Source organism: Pelophylax lessonae, assembly GCF_965119305.1.
Source record: "Pelophylax lessonae genome assembly, chromosome: 5".
Classification (NCBI taxonomy): domain Eukaryota; kingdom Metazoa; phylum Chordata; class Amphibia; order Anura; family Ranidae; genus Pelophylax; species Pelophylax lessonae.
This window is the reverse complement of record NC_138772.1, coordinates 341,511,715-341,528,787: the sequence shown is the minus strand read 5'-3', so window position 1 is coordinate 341,528,787 and position 17,073 is coordinate 341,511,715. Positions and strand designations below refer to the sequence as shown.

The 17,073-nt window shown below is 42.3% G+C and overlaps 1 protein-coding gene across 2 annotated transcripts in view; it reads left to right on the top strand.

Moving 5' to 3' along the window:
* Positions 1 to 17,073, top strand: part of ATXN1 (ataxin 1) — a 296,018-nt gene that overhangs the window by 34,992 nt on the left and 243,953 nt on the right. For both annotated transcript variants that reach the window (XM_082257559.1, XM_082257560.1), the window contains exon 2: positions 16,231 to 16,301. The gene's annotated coding sequence lies outside the window, so the exon portion shown is untranslated. The remainder of the gene's footprint in view (positions 1 to 16,230; positions 16,302 to 17,073) is intronic.

Genomic DNA, 17,073 nt, shown 5'->3' with positions numbered 1-17,073 from the left:
GAAGACCTTTAGTAGCAGCAGCAGCATGCTTTTTTTTTTTTTTTTTTCATGTGTATGTATATAAAAAAAATATGCCCATAAGTTGGATTTGCAGGATATTTTAACTGGGAGTCAGACATGAAGGTATATGAAGGGTGGAGGGGGGGGGGGAAATAACATTTATATATTAAAGTAGTACTAAAAGCTGAGACTTTTTTTTTTTTTCATGTATATAATCATTTGAAATATAATGCACAATACTAGTAAATTTTTACTTTAAAATGTAATTGTAATGCCTTATATCACCTCTAGTCTATCGGCCTCCACCTTCTCTGGGTTCAGATGCTCATCTACCCTGCACAGAGCCCTTAAAGTGATTGTAAACGTTGGATTTTTTTCTCTTTAACAAAAATGTTGTCATACTTATCCTCTCTGTGTAATGATTTTTCTCCTCTTCTGCGCCCCCCCCCCCCCCCACGGCACTTCTGGCTTCTCCTGCCTTCAAAGTGCCCCTATAGGAAGCAGCAAAGTATAGTACTGTACAGTGTCCCTATAGCAAGGTTAAAAAACCTCTGCCTTTAGAATCACTTGGTTCCTTCTCTTGCCCAGGACTACATTTCCCATGAGGCATTGCTCCTCACACATTCACAAGTTCTCTGTCATCTACTGACATGTATGGATGGTTTCCTGAGCTGTATGTGTGTTGCACTGTATTTTCTGATATGTAAACAAATAATGCATTCTGTATGCAGGACAACTAATCAGCTGACCGATTAATCGATTACAAAAATAGTTGACAACTATTTTCATAATCGATTAGTTGACGATTATAATCGATTAATCGATTAGTTGTTTCAGCCCTATATAAAACCTTTTTCATTTTCATCACATACCCAGTGCCATTGCACATACCTCATATTTGAACACAAACCGCAATTGCTGACATTGGAACATGAAGATTTAGTATAGCCTGTGCGTACAAGGCAACAAATGACACCATGAAACTACAGAATCATCACACATCTCATGCAGGTAAAAACCACAAGGTGCAGGTAAGAAGGTTTGCTAGGCCTTTAAAGAATAAGTACAAGTTCAGTGGAAGTGTACTTATCCTGTTTGCCCCTTAAAGCTAAGAGATCCTTTCCCCCTGAGAGGCATACTGGCCTCAATGCGACAGCTGCGGCCTCCAGGAATAATTTACATCCTGCAAAAACCTCTGTTTACTGGCTGCATTGGGGGCAGTAGAGACCTGTAGTCTACGGGACCGATCTTCCTGTGTCCTCTGGCCAAAGACAGAGATAGGCGGGCTCCATAGGCTTCAAAACAAGTCACAAAACTTGGTAATGTACACTAAACACACAGTGGGAAAATAGTAATAAACAGAGGCTACATTCAGTATAATAAACACATGTCAAAATGATGAGTAGCTCCAGTTAAACTCCAGCTTTGTTCTGCCCTCTCCACCTCTAGAATCTCACAAGTGGTCTATTAATCTGCTAAGCAGCCTTACTGACCAAAGGGGAGGAAGAGGAGGCGTATGATCATTATTTAAAGCTGAAATTTTTTCTTTTTTTTTTTTTTTGGGGATACAGCACCAAACACATTACAGCAACAAACATTGTGAACAGACATCAAAGCTCATACTGAACCTTACCATATATATTACAAAAAAGTAACATCTATTTTTTCAAAAATACAACCAGAGCTCAATGCAGAAACCACTACTGTTTTTTGAAAAGTAAATATTTTTACAGTAGTGGTTTCACCAATCGCATTATCCCATTACATGCTGGCAGTTGCTTCTGATAAAAATCATCTCTGTGGTTTCCTCCACAGCCATCACATACAGTTCGGAGCGGCGATCTTCCAATGCTCTGAGGTTAACAGTCGCCACTACAACTGAGAAAAGTTGAGTCCCTCGTCCACCCTCTTCTGCCCTCTTTATCATTCATAGTGTACGTAATAATACTCTCACACCATGCATCGCGATCAGTTAATGGGAGGTGGAGATCCTGTCATTGAACTGCTCTTCCTACATTCATAGAATATAATGCATTGTCAGAGAATAGTAGTATATTTTGTATTTTGAATGGCGGAGAGGGCAGAAGAGGATGGGCAAGTGGTGCAACTTTTCATACTAGCAGAGGTGCTGGAAGACTCCTATGAAGGAGACACTGCAAGGAAGATTTTTACCGAAAGCAGCTGCAAGCAGGTAATGGGATATACAGAATTAGACATCACTAATGTGCTTGTTGCTGAATACCCCTCAAATAAAAAAAATGAAAAAAATTCAGCTTGAACAAGAAAGAGAAGGATATAGCTTTAGCTGCCAATATCTCTAGACCTACTGATCATTTTAATGTGGTTTATATTCATTGGGGTTTATTTACTAAAGGCAAATCCACTCTGCACCAAGAAGTGCAGTCACTGTAGATCTGAAGGGAAGAGCTGAAATGAGGGGAAGTTATGCTGATTTCTATCATCCAGGGCCGGACTGGCCTACCGGGATATCGTGAAATTTCCCAGTAGTCCGGGAAGTCCCCCTGCCCTGAGGCTGCAAAAAATCTGTAAAAAAAATTGCTGCAGGCCGGCCCGACATGCGTACTGCACATGCGCTGCCACCGCTCGGGAAAGCCCGTACATGTTCGGCTATTCCCTGGGCAGGCGGCGCATGCGCCTTGACATGTTGGCCCCGGGCAGCGCCATTTTTAAATGTGCGGCGCCCCACCAAAAGGTAGGTGAGACTCCTCTGCAGCCCCTGCATCTTCTCAGAAGATGCATTGCTGTGGGCATGGTACAGGAGATACTTCTGTACCATGCCCGCAGCACTGCATCTCCTGCACCATGCCTGCAGCCCCACATCGCCTGAACTATTCCCACAGCCCAGCATCTTCTGTACTATGTCCACAGCCCTGCATCTCCTGCACCATGTCCACAGCCCTGCATCTCCTGCGCCATGTCCGCAACCACTGCATCTCCTGTACCATGTCCACAGCCCCTGCACCATGCCTGCAGCCCCTGCATCTCCTGCAACATGCCCGCAACCCCTGCATCTCCTGCCTCATGCCCACAGCCCCTTCATCTCCTGCAACATGCCTGCAACCCCTGCATCTCCTGCACCATGCCCACAGCCCCTGCACCATGCCCGCAACCCCTGCATCTCCTGTACCATGTCTGCAGCCGCTGTACCTTGCCCGCAGCCCCTGAATCTCCTGCACCATGCCCGCAACCCCTGCATCTCCTGCACCAAGTCCAGAGCACCTGCATCTCCTGTTCCATGTCTGCAGTCCCTGCATCTCCTGTACCATGTCCAGAGCACCTGCATCTCCTATACCATGTCCACAGCCCCTGCATCTCCTGTACCATGTCCGCAGCCCCTGCATCTCCTGTACCATGTCCGCAGCCCCTGCATCTCCTGTACCATGTCCACAGCCCCTGCATCTCCTGTACCATGTCCGCAGCCCCTGCATCTCCTGCACCATGCCCGCAGCCTCTGACATGTCCTTTACCATGCCCACACAGCCTATGACCACCTCCTGTACCATGGCCACACTTTTACCACTTTTTCCCAGAATTTGCTGATATATATTTAAAGCCCTATATGCTTTCATATCTGTCTTATCTATATATAATACACTCTTCAAATGTGCTTTAAAATGCATGCTTTTCCCTTTTATGAACAAGAAATTAATGGCGTTATGCTGTTGGGCTGGTATAATAATGGTATGGGGCTGGTATAAAATTATTTCCAGGGCTGAATTTTATTCCCAGTAGGCCCTGCTATCATCCAATCATTAGAAAGCAAAAATTCTGTTTTTTCTTTTCCTTGCATGTCCCCCTCAGATCTACAGCAACTGCACTTCCAAATGTACTTGCAGTGCACTTGTAGTGCAGAGTGGATTTGCCTTTAGTAAATAAACCCCATTGTAACCCCAATGTAATTTTTTCATCATATGCACAGTATGAACTGCCCAGGTTTACTTTAACGCTTTACTTCTCAATGCCACAATATCAAGAAAGACATTGCATTATATTGCAATCTTGCATGTTATTACCTTATTTTTTCCTGTATGAAATGGTGCAATGACAGTGTGTCCTCACTTCCCCTTTTTTGAATGACATCCTTGTCAAGTTAATGTAAGGCTGATGTCACCTCACAGTGAAAAGTTGAGAAATTAGCTGTTTCACCTTCCATTTCATTTTAATATAAGCGGAAGCAAAGTTGATAACTTACCATTGTGTAAAGGCGAACTCTAGCTACTTGAGTATCAGGTGATCATTTTAAATGGTGCTATACTTACATTTGTTTTTTCCCCATGCCATTTTAAAATGTTGTCTGGTCTTAGTGGCTCTGCCAGTTCCTGGCAGGCTGTCACTGACAGCTGTGGTCTATCAGTTGTGCAGAAGCTTAAAGCAGAACTTAACTGTAGCTGAGCACCACAAACTGAAACCGTAATTGATTCCTGTTTAATATTTAAAGCAAAATCACCCATCTACCCATGACTCCATACTTTCAGAAATCACTTTGAAAAACACCCCCCAGAAAGCTCCTTCTCCAGATGAAATTTAAAAAAAAATAAATCCCCATGAAGACTCCTATGACGTATGACAGCAGTGTGACCTAGGCCAGAAACCAGGAAGAAACTGAAGAAATATAAACAAAAGATTGAAACAAGAAAATGTAATATACCTTCCTATTTCCTAAGGCTAGCAGCATAAGGATTACAAATAGTTATAGTGATTGGAAAGGAAAATTAAAAAAAAAAAAACAAGCCTGCATCTCTATACTTAATTGCACTTAACTGGCCACAAACCTCACCTTCTCAGGTTCCCCGCTGGTGCTCCTGGCTCTTCCTATCTGTTCTGTGCCCCCATGGGCATCTAAATGCGGGGTGGTTTTGCTCCTGCCCCGTCTCCTTTTTGGATGACAAGCTTCAAGCATTGTGGTTTGCCACAATTTATCGAGGCAAAAACACACCGTATTTAGGTGCCATTGAAAATGAATGGCACCCAAACATGCATTTTGTGATTGCAGTCCAATTTGAGATTGTGGGCAAAATTGCAGTGATTCTGCCTGAGATCCCAAAACGTCATACGTGAATGGAGCCAAAATCTTCCATTTCTATTTTTCTTTGCTGTAAGAAACAATTTCATGAAAAATAGATTACAGGGTCGTTAAGTATTGGAAGTGCATGGATTATATTTGGACAATAAGGAAATCCTTTAGTGTCACTTTAACACTTTTATGGATCGATTGCCAGAAACAAGCATGCAAGTTGGTTCAAGTCACTGACTCAGAAAGTATTTAAATCTTTGGATAACATGAGAGCGAGGTGGATATCTTTTCCAGAAGTAGAGGTTGCCATATTTTCGGTTTCCTAACTACTTCGGTCCCAGAGCCTTTATCTATCTTTTATGGTCTACACTATATAGGATTACGCATCTTTTTTTTTTTCAGGAAAAATAGATCTTCTAGTAGCAGATCTGGATTATGATTAAAGAAAACAATAACTTTACTGTAATGTTTTCCAGCTCAACTTAATTTAGGCCGCTTTCACACTTATACGACTTCAAAGTTGTGCCGACTTTAGAGTGCAACTTCGGTGCAACTTTGGATGGGTGCAACTTGGATACGACTTTGGCTTTGACCAGTTTTAATGGACAACTGTTGCACAAAAGTTGCGTTGTATAACATTCAGGTATGACTTTCATGCAACTTCTGAGGGTTAACATTAAGGCCCCTTTCACACTTGTACAACCTAAAATTTGTGAGATTTTGCCGCAATTTTTTGGCCGCCATTTTTCCTGGATTTGCAGCAAAGCCTATGTCTATGGACCTCAAAATACATCAAAGTCGGACCAAAGTAGTGCAGGGACTACTTTGAAGTCGTTGCGACTTGAAGTTGCACAGATATGAATGGTACTCTTTGGAAATCATAGAGTACGACTTGTCTTGTGACTTTGCAGTCCCAAGTCACAGTACAAGTCGCACAAGTGTGAAAGGGGCCTGAAGTCTATAGCCCTTAAGTTGCATGAAAGTCAGACCAAAGTAATGCATGGACTACTTTGAAGTTGCTGAAACTTTAGGTTACGCATATATGAATGGATATCAATGGAAAACAAGGGGAATGACATGTCGTGCAACTCTGAAGTTGCATGACAGGTTGCACAAGTGTGAAAGGTGCCTTACACAGCCCCAGATGTTTACCCCAAACTATTCACAAAGCCTTCTGACTAATAGAAGAATCTCCTGCTCCTTTTTGGGCAACAAGCATTGCACATTGTGGTTTGCCACCCAATATATCACCCGATAATCGCAGCAAAACATCACCGCGCTTTAGGGGCCATTGAAATTTAATGGCACCCAAACATGCATTATGCAATTGCAGTGCGATTTGAGAGATCCAAAAACACCAAATGTGAATGGAGCCTTAAAGGAGGCTGAGAGCAATAGAAGGTACTTTTTTTTAAATCAAGAATGAATACATACTTGAAGATATTTTTTTTTTAAACCACAGTTTGTAATTTTTTTTCCCGCAATAGTTTTTATTAAATTTACATTTGTCCAACAAAGAAAATGGAAACAACACATCTGAATTATTTACGAAGGTCAAAGATTATTCAAATATAATAAGCTTTCAGTTTACATCAAATTGTTATGTTTACAGTCAAGAACATAAAAAAGACATATTTTAGAGTTTAGTGTGATTTTAAGTTCAGAGAAAGACAAGAACGTAGCATTTTCAGAAGTAGGTCAGAATCCCCATATTTCTCACAGCGCATCCTTCATTTAACATCTGTCTGCAGATGTACTTGAAAGGAGCCCTTGCTTAAAAAGTGAAGTTATATTGAAATTTTGCTGCTGAATTTTGCCGTGTTTGTAAGCCATTGAGTTTTCATTTTAAAGTAACATGCATTAACACCCCAAATGCAATAACCCAGAATGCCTGGCTGTTTTGTGGTGGGGCAGGTGTGGGAGACCTATCTAGTAAGTGAGTGTTGTTCATCAACATGAAGGTTGCAGTACATGAGTCAGAGCACTGATGGTGGTTTACATCAAACACATTATGGCTGCACTGTACTAGAATCTTATTACCTCTTTCTACTATCTGTTCATCCTACACGCCACCATAAGCAGCTTTCTGGTCTCTTTTAAGAAGTTTGTACTTTTAAAGGGCATATCTCATTATGTGAAGTGAAATGCTTTGCATCTACTTCCAAACTTCCTCTGTGAAATTTGTAGCACGCACGGTATCCATTTTTCTCTGTCTCTTTGCTGTATGCTAGAAAACATGTGCTGTCAATAAGGGTGCACTCAAACTGGCGGATTTTCACTATACCCATACATGGTTCACCCACCTGGTCTTGTTTGTTTATGTAGTGTGAGCGCAGGACTGTGCCTGGGACCAGTTAAGCATACCATGCCCGGAACCACTTCGAAAAGTGGTCCTGGGCATGGCGCACTTGTGGTCTGGAACAGTTCACTGACCGTGCCTGGGCACAGAAATTTCCATTGAAGACCTCTTGATCGCTTTAGGAAAAGAGAGCCTTGACTGGTGGGGGTTTAGCACTGCCCCCTTGAGAGCTGCTGGATTTCTCACCTTTTCGGGTCCCTCTGGGTTACCGGTAGCAACTGTATGCAGAATCTCAACACTTTACTCTCTCCGGCTCAGTCAATATACAGTCTAGGGATTGTTGTTTTTGTCAGTTTATTATATATTGGGAAGGGAGAAGGGAAGAGTGGGATACTCCTTAACTTGAACTATTCACAATCTTGAGGACTGCTATCTGATGTTGCGGCTAGACCACAGTTTTACCTTGCCACTAGATGCATCCGAGGTAAAGTTGCTAAATAGACACTTGCTTATCTGTTATCTTCAGGGTACTCGGCTAGCACCCCCTTTCACTCCACCAGCTGACACCCATCCTCTGACTACTCTACTCTGGGTTGGCCCCCTTCCTGGTCAGGCCCTTAGATACAATCACCTGTACTCATGATACTGTTTTTCCAGATTCTCCAGTGTCTCAACCCCTCTAGTCAGCTCTCCTGGACGCGGGTTCAGCTCCTTCCTCCTGGCTCACCAGGCCGACTGCCTGTGACCATACACCAACTGCTGTAGAAGAGGCAGCCACCCTCCTTCCGGGACTCTGCTCACCAGCCAAAGATCCCGCAGCACATGTGCTCCTGGCTTTTATACCACACCCCACAATGCACTGAGACAGCAGTCTGTGCCAATCACTGGGGCTGTATCAAAGCCTGTGCACTCATTGGTTAGGTTTTCTCCACTGTCCAATATGCCTATGCTACCAGATGAATCCCAAACTGAGCACCATGAGCAGACCTAACTCACAGATCCTGCTCCCTGTTAAGCAGAAAGCAATAAAGAATTTGCCTGCTGCTCCTTTGATAGGCAGACAGAGCCAAAACTTTACTCACTCTCTAGCGCCTACCTAGGAGGGTGCTACAGGGGCATCGCCAGGAGCTTGGATTAGCAGTAGGTAAAATGGAAAAAAGAAGATTGGATAGAGTCACGGGTATGGGGTTGGGCTTGAGCTCAGTAAAAGTACCTCCCCCAGGGAATTCTAGGTCTTCTTGAAGAAACATGGCTGGAAGAGCTGCCCACCTTCCCGCCCCTTTTTTCGGATGGTTTGTCACACTTTCAGTGGCGGTTTTTGACCTTGCCAGCATTTAAAGTTCCTGTAATGGGCTATGCGCTTGATTGTAAATTGGAGGTAGGCTGTCCGTCCAGCACTTATGGTAAGGACAGACCCCCCCCCCTTGAAATGTAATTAGTTAATGTCAAAGAGTGCTTACAGTACAACTGTGACTGACACTGGTCTAAAGGTTTACATGTTCTGGTTTTGCAAATTAAATAAAGCTGTGGCCTTGCACTTTCCAACTTAATGGTTGTAACTGTGGTTTTTATACGGGGAGGGGGCAAGGGGGTTGTTATTATGTTAATATTGTTTCCTGGGCCTATGTACCTCAAGAGGCAAGATCACTGAGCACAGGGGCAGGGATCACTGTGGGCTGGGTGACATAAGTGTGACCTGGGAACATTTACTTTAACCACTTCTAGACCAGAAGGGTTTTACCCTCTTAATGACCAGCCCATTTTTTGCCATACAACACTGCGTTAATCTAACTGACAATTGCGCGGTCGTGTGACGCTGTACCCAAATAAAATTAATGTCCTTTTTTTCCCACAATAGAGCTTTTTTTTGGTGGTATTTGATCATCTCTGGGATTTTTATTTTTTGCGTTATTAATAAGAAAAGAGTGACAATTCTGGAAAAAAACAATATTTTTTATTTTCTGCTATAAAAAACAGGCAATACCTTTTTTTTTATAATTTTTTTTCATCATTTTAGGTCAATATGTGTTCTGCCACAGATTTTTGGTAAACAAAAATTGCAGTAAGTGTATATTGATCGGTTTGCACAAAATTTCTCGCGTCTACAAACTATGGAATAGATTTATGGCATTTTTATTTATTTTTTTTTAAGTAGTAATGGCGGCAATCAGTGCTTTTTAGTGGGACTGCAACATTGCGGTGGACAGATCGGACACTTTGACAGGACCAGTGACATTACTACAGTAATCAGTGCTAAAAATAAGCATTGTTACTGTACTAATAACACTGGCAGAAAAGGAGTTAACACCAGGGGCAATCAAAGGGTTAATGTGTCCCTAGGGGGGTGCTTTTTAACTGTGTGGGGGGATGGACTCACTGGATGAACACAGAGACCTGTGTTCCTAAATAAGAGGAACACAAGATCCCTGTTTTCATCACTGACAGAACAGCGGTCTGCCTTGTTTACATCGGAAGACTGTTGTTCTGTCTCTATGGGGAGCTATCACGGGTGGCCGGAGGACATTGTGTCCACCGGACCTGCTGATTGGCTCCCCCTCTGGCCAATCAGCGCATGCTCTGCCACTGGCTGTTTCATGAAATGACATACAGAAACATCATTTCGCTCAATAGAGCCGACCTGCCGCAGTAAAACTACGGCAGCTGGTCGGCAAGTGGTTAAAGCACAGCGTGTGTGTGGGGAGAGGGGTAAAATCCAACTTGAACTCAGTTCAGTTTAACCATTCCCAGTGTGAGTGCACACTTATAGCAGAACTAAACCTTCCTATCATTAACCTTCCCAAGCCTATTCTGACACTTCCCTCCGACATGTAAAAATCTTCTTTTTTTTCCGCTAGAAAATTACTAAGAACCCCCAAACAATATATATTTCTTTTTTAGCAGAGACCCTGTAGAATAAAATGGTGTGTGTTCCAATTTTTTTATGTCACACGGAATTTGCACGGCGGTTTTTCAAACGCAATGTTTTTCAAAATTTTCACTTTCATGAATTAAAAAAAAAATAAAAGCAGTAAAGTTAGCCCAATTTTTTTGTATAATATGAAAAATGATGTTGTGTCAAGTAAATAGTTACCTAACATGTTACGCTTTAAAATTGCGTCTGCTCGTGGAATGGCGGCAAACAACTACGGTGCTTAAAATTCTCCATAGGCGATGCTTTAAACACCTTTACAGGTTACCAGTTTAGAGTTGCACAGGAGGTCTGGTGCTAGAACTATTGCTCTCGCTCTAATATTTGGGACAACACCTCACATGTGTGGTGTGATCACATTTTACATATGCATGCAGGAGTAACGTATGTGTTCACATTTGTGCATAAGCTTGGTGGGACGGGGTGCTTTTTTAAATTTATTTATTTAATACAAAATTTTTTTTTTTTCTCACATTACACTTTTTTTTTTTTGTAATAACTTTATTGCTATCACAAGGATGAACAACATTCCTTGTGACAGCATGGACCATGACAGGTTTTGTTTTTGGACCTGTCTTTATGGACACGGCAGGATGCTGTTCTGTCAGTTAGGAACACAGGGATCCTGTGTTCCTCTTATTTAGGAACACAGGTCTCTGTGTTTATGCAGCAAGCCCAACACCCCCCCACAGTTGGAAAGCACCCCCCTAGGCACACATTTAACCCTTTGATCTCCCCTGGTGTTAACCCGTTCCCTGCCAGTGTCATTAGTACAGTAGCAGTGCATATTTTTAGCACTGATTACTTTAGTAATGTCACTGCCCCCCCCCCCCCAAAAGTGTCAAAAATGTCAGTTAGGTGTCTGATCTGTCTGCCGCAATGTCATAGTCCTGCTAAAACTTGCTGATCACCGCCATTACTAGTTAAAAATAAATAAATAGAAATGACAGACATCTTTCCCCTAGTTTGTAGTACCTTTTGCACAAACCAATCAATATACATTTATTTGGTGGGGGGGGGGGGCCTAAAATGATGAAAAAAATTGATTTTTATTTTTTTTATTGGGAATGTTGTATAGCAGAAAGTAAAAAATATTGTTTTGTTTTTTTCAGAATTCTTGCTCTTTTTTTGTTTATAGCGAAAAAAATAAATACCGCCAAAATAAAGCTCTATTTGTGGGAAAAAAGGACATCAATTTTATTTTGGTACAGAGTTGCACGACCGCGCAATTGTCAGTTAAAGTAACGCAGTGCCGCATTGCAAAAAAAAAATGGCCTGGTCATTAAGGGGAAAAAACCTTCCGGTCCAGAATTGGTTAAGGATCGGGACGGCAAGCAGGCCACTGCATCCTTAACCCCGAATGAGTCATCAACTGTGAGCGGGGTTCCCAGCAATGAGAACAGTGAGCAGCACAGTAGTGACAACAGCAAAATTCAATTTTTAGATTTTTTATGGTAATAAAAGAAATATTTCAAAATGTTCCATATACAATGATAAGTCGTCACTTTTTGAGTTCAATTTCAGGGAGAATAGAAGATAAAAAGTGCAGCATGCTGCCGTTAATGGCATGTCCTGGCTTGATTTTTTTTTACTTGTTTTCTTTCATAATCTTACTGTATAGGTGTGAACAAATGTGGTGCAGTCAGCACAGTTCCAAAAATGCCTGCAGTGGTTGGAATTCTAAATATGGCCCTCCCTGTCACCTTCACATAACAACACATTGCATTTGTAATTTAGCTCGTCTATATTCATTACACATGTGAATGAATTTGCTATAATCAAAGCAAATATAAATATGTATGAGCTCTAATGGAAGTATAAGCAGCCCTGATGGATGGTTTACTAAAGAAGTAGAGACGGTTCTGTCCTACTAAAAATTCACTGTGAATAAGTGAATGTTCCCTAATCTTAGTAAATATAATGAAGCTATGTTCACTACAGTCACCTAATCATGTGCATTTTTTTTTTTGAAGATTGTGAATTCAAAGTAAAAAAAACTTTACTTAGGCAAAGTTCTTTGGTCATTTTTCTCATGTGGGTCACAGGAGTGCACTTGCTCCTATGAGCCAGAATTGGCCAACAGCAGCCTGTCACAGACTCTGGAGAGATCCTGACAATAATGTCAGGATCCACCCAGATGGCTTGCACACTGGTTTAGGTTCTTTGAGTGCCTGAGCCAGCCGCTTCTGCTCCCTCCCCAACCTGGCACTCCTGTAAGCGCTGGAGGGGCAGAGCAGAGAGTGGTGACTGACTCAGTGAAGACTGAGAACTGAGTGATCAGCGCTTATGTGATTACTCTTAGCCTTAGACCTGGAGGGGGACTGCTTGCCATATCAATTTGATGCTGCTGCTGGTAGATATATTTATTTTTTTGCATTCCCACACTTCTCCTTAAATTTATTAAGCTCGGATTATTCAATTTCCAAAGTTAACATTCACTTTGTTAAAGTCCTATAACTGGGTTCTGTGCCCCACCACCACCCCCTAGCAGTATTCTTGTTTTTTTATATTTTTTTTATTTTAATATTCTTACGTTTTACTGATGTCTTCTGGCCAGTCACATAGCAACCTGGGTGCTCTTTCTTTTCAGTCTCCACTTGGCAGTGGGCAGTCCTGGATGATGCAGAGAGCAGCACTGACATGATAACACTTCTCTCTTCATCAACTCACTAAGAGTACAGGCTGCCACGGTGCCCCCCCCCCCCCCCAGGGCATAGTGCCATGACACCCTGTACTCTGTCTGCCCTCGGTCACTCAAGTTTAATGACGCTGGGAGTCAACAAACCTGAAAGGATATCTTGTCACAGAGAACAGGTACTGCAGGGACAGCTCTGGACAGAAGGTGAGGATTGCAACCACATATTTTGTTTAAAGTTTAATTTTAAAAAACTTTAGCATGGTGCTTTAAGTAAAAAGCCTCTTTAGTTAAGTAGTTCTACAGCATACATTCTCAATGTGCCACTGACAATTTTGCTTGTTCAGTTATGGTTGCCACGTGTCTGGGATTAACCCAAACAATCCCGGTTTGGAATCATGTATCCGGGTTTCAAGCGGACTGAAACCTGGACACATTATTCAGACTGAGCTGTGGCTCCCCAAGTTACCAAGATAGTCACACACAAACCCGACTGGGAGCTGTGGGCAGCTGTCTAGGGGCAGGTTCCGCATCACTGGGAGGCAGGGTGATGATGTCAGCAAGGGCAATTTGGCCACACCCACTTTTTAATGCGACATGCTATGTGGACCGCATTAATACTCTCCTTGGGGCATCCAAAGGTGTCCTAGGCTGCTAAAGTGTTCGGGTTAGGTTTGAAGAAAAGGTGGCAACCCTATGTGCAGTAATTACCCAGCATGCATCACAGGCTTTTGATTAGCTCCGAAGGCGTTGGCAGTGTCATTTTATATATAAGGATGGAGCGACTAAATTTTATGGCTGGTGTTTTCCTAAACATTGCAATTTATCAGGTCAAAGAGTTTTCAGTTTTGCATAGCAGATCCACTTTACAGCAAATGAAAAGCAAATGTGAATTTTTCTGTAGGAAGCAGCTTTCCATACACTAGTCACATTTTTCCTGTGCTGAGCAATGTCATATCTGTGATTTCATTCTGTAATGACTGGATGCATTCAGCTTTGCATCATCAAATGGAGAATTTTAAAGAGAAGAGAAACTTTGCAGGTATAATAATGGAACAATAACAGCAAGCCTTGACAGCTATAAGATGGGAGTTTCATTATGGCAGTTAGGCTGATTTATACACATACCTGTCTTTGTTATGAAAATTGCATTCCATGCATATGTAGAGAAGATCGTGTTATATTTTATAATGTCAGACCATAAAGATTACTATATATTGTATAGTTCACTAGTCGGCAGCAGTATGAACAAGTTTGCTTTTCGTGACTGAATATGTGAAAGTTAAATAATAAATAGATATTATACTACAAACCTACAGAGTTGATGAACGTGTGACTCTTTTAGGTATTTTTTTTACCCAGATCAGTATTGCATATCATACCAAACTGTATATGGGATGGTCAGTAATTTGCCACTAACAGTTTAACAGAAGTTTATCCTGTAGCAGCAGAAGTTTTTTTGTGTTTTATAAACAAAAAGCCTGTGACACAAATGTGACACCCTCAGTGTACAGAGTAGGTACATTTAGTTTGGCTCCTCTGTAGGCAGAGGAGCTGGGCTTAATTTGGTTGTATTAGCTGTGAAAAGCTTCAAGGGCTGGATCTGTATTACCTCCCCCTGGCTTCCAGAATTTTCTAGATACTTCTGAAACTTAGAGGGTGGGTGGAGGAACAGAGACCAAAGCCTTAATATTTATGGAGTCTCCACCAATCCCTGGGTAGGCAAGGCCCAGAAGGTTGGGACTGGGGAGATCGACCATGCATGTTCAGGAGCCTGGCAGTGAAAGATCAGAGTCTAGGGTCCTGTTGCCTGGAGGGGACCCCTTTGCTTTTGGTTGGGGGGGGCTCTGCCCCTGGTCAGAAGGAAGGACAGGAGAGAGCAAGTGGAAGAGAGAAGGAGAAGCTGAAGTCTCACACCCTTTCCACCCTCAGATAGGCTTAGGTGGACCCTGACAGTCAAGATCTGAGCCTGTATAGCAGGAATCCTGTGCAGCAGCCTCTTGGACCTCAGGATTGACTAAAGAGGGACTGAGCGAGTATGGTGTTATATTTTGCATGCCAATAACCAGGGGTCCACTTAATGCTAGTCCATAGGAATCAAAACTATCCTACACCTCTAGCTTGGGTTTAGAACAGGAGTAGCACCTGCATTCATCGGTTCACTTTTTTCCTGTCAGTTTAGCTGTAAAATTAATCCTACAGGGGCAAAGCATTGTTGACATAAATAATTAGAAGTCAAGTAATCCCTGAGAGGTAAGGCTGCACTGTTCTAACAATCTAAAGCCAGTCTTAGATGGATCGGATCTCGGCCAAGATTTAATCCATCTATGGGCAGGCTGGTTGTACTGAAATCGATCCATCAGTCGACTTAAGTACAACCAGCCTGTCAAATATATTGCATATGATCACTGCCGGCAGCTATAAAAATGATCATTGCCTTTTCCCGTTTGAGAAGGCTCCCTGTGCCCTAACTCCCACCCCACCATGAATGGCAGAACACAATAGCGCTATGACTGTGTCGATGGGGGAATCAAGCAATTTTCTTTCCTTCTACCCATGGTAGAAGCAAAGAAAGTTGTATATTCTGTGGCTTGCTTAAAGGTAGAGACCAGCTTGATTCAAACAAACTATTTAAAGTGACAGGAAACATGGAAATCAGCTTTAAGCTGGCCACACATAATTCATTTTTTTTATCCAGCCAGTGGACTAAATGAAAAAACTGAATTGATTCCGACATCCACACATTTTAGGTGAATGGGAGAATCTTCTGCACTGTTATCGTATTCTGATAATCGGGAGACTCCAGTTCTGATGGCAACCAGGGTTTTTTTCCCTTTGGATGAATTTCTTCTCACTTTCTGTTTGGGCTATGGCAGTGGTCCTCCTTAACTCCGGTCCTCAGGGCCCACTAACAGGCCAGATTTTAAGTATTACCTTGGGGAGATGCAGACTAGAATACTGCAATCACTGAGCAGCAAATGATATCACCTGGGATGTATTTCAGTTATCTTGCAAATCTGACCTGTTAGTGGGCCCTGTAGGCCAGGGTTGAGGACCACTGGGCTATGGGACAGGAAGTGAAAGGAAATCTCCTCAATGGGAAAAAATGGCAAAAAAAAACTGGCATGGGGTTATAACCCTCTCCTTCTTTATCCAAAATGAAAACAAGTTTTACCTTTAGTTCAACTTTGAATTTTAACAGGAGTGCAGCTCCTGTCAAAATGTTTTTGTTTTGTTTTTTCTTCTTTTGGTTTTGGATAGATTCCTGAAGCTACTACTATGAATTTATGCTTATTTTCTACTCACATATTGGCCTTGTGTTTGTTTTACAGTGTGCTGAGAATGTTGGTAGATAAACCTCATAAACTACACATATACAGTGATGCCAAGAATACTGAGACTGGTAAGTCATACTATGCATATTTAGATGATTTTTGTTAAAATGTTATATTGGTCATGTTATTATGTTTTTAATCTATGAAGTATGTCTAAAAAGACATCATATTTATCTGAATCTGCACGGCCACTTATAGTTTTCCCAGGCCCAGTAAGAGCCGGTTCACACTGGGGCGACTTGTCAGGCGACCTGGTCGCCTGACAAGTCGCAGTGGGTCGCCTGCCATAGATTAGCACAGGACCCGTTCTAATAGGAGCGACACAAGTCGCTCCGACTTAGAAAAAGGGTCTTGTACTACTTTGGGGCGACCTGGAGCGACCTCATTGACTTCAATGATATGAAGTCCGTGCATGCCGCTCCGAGGTCGCGGTGCGCACTGTGCACCGCGACTTCACAGGTCGCCCCGGCAAGTCGGGTCGCCCCTATGTGAACCGGCTCTTAAGGAGTAGAGGCTGTTTACTAGCAAAGTGAATGTTCACAAATAAATTAAAGTTGTGTTCACTTTAATTACCTTATCTGCTAGCAAATCCTGTTTCCTAACTTTCCTTGCACATGATTGAGAATTCAAAATGAACACCACTTCAGCCATCTTACTAGCTCAGTAAACATCCATTTTACTTAGGAACAACCTTAATTACTTTACTAAATTAACTCCTAGTGTCTAATTAAAGCCATGTGGCCCTTTATGTGCCTAGACCTGACAGCATGAACCCTCCTTCCTTCTGGTCAGTCTTGTTTGTGTAGCACTATAGCATTATTTTTTCCTTATATTGTTGAT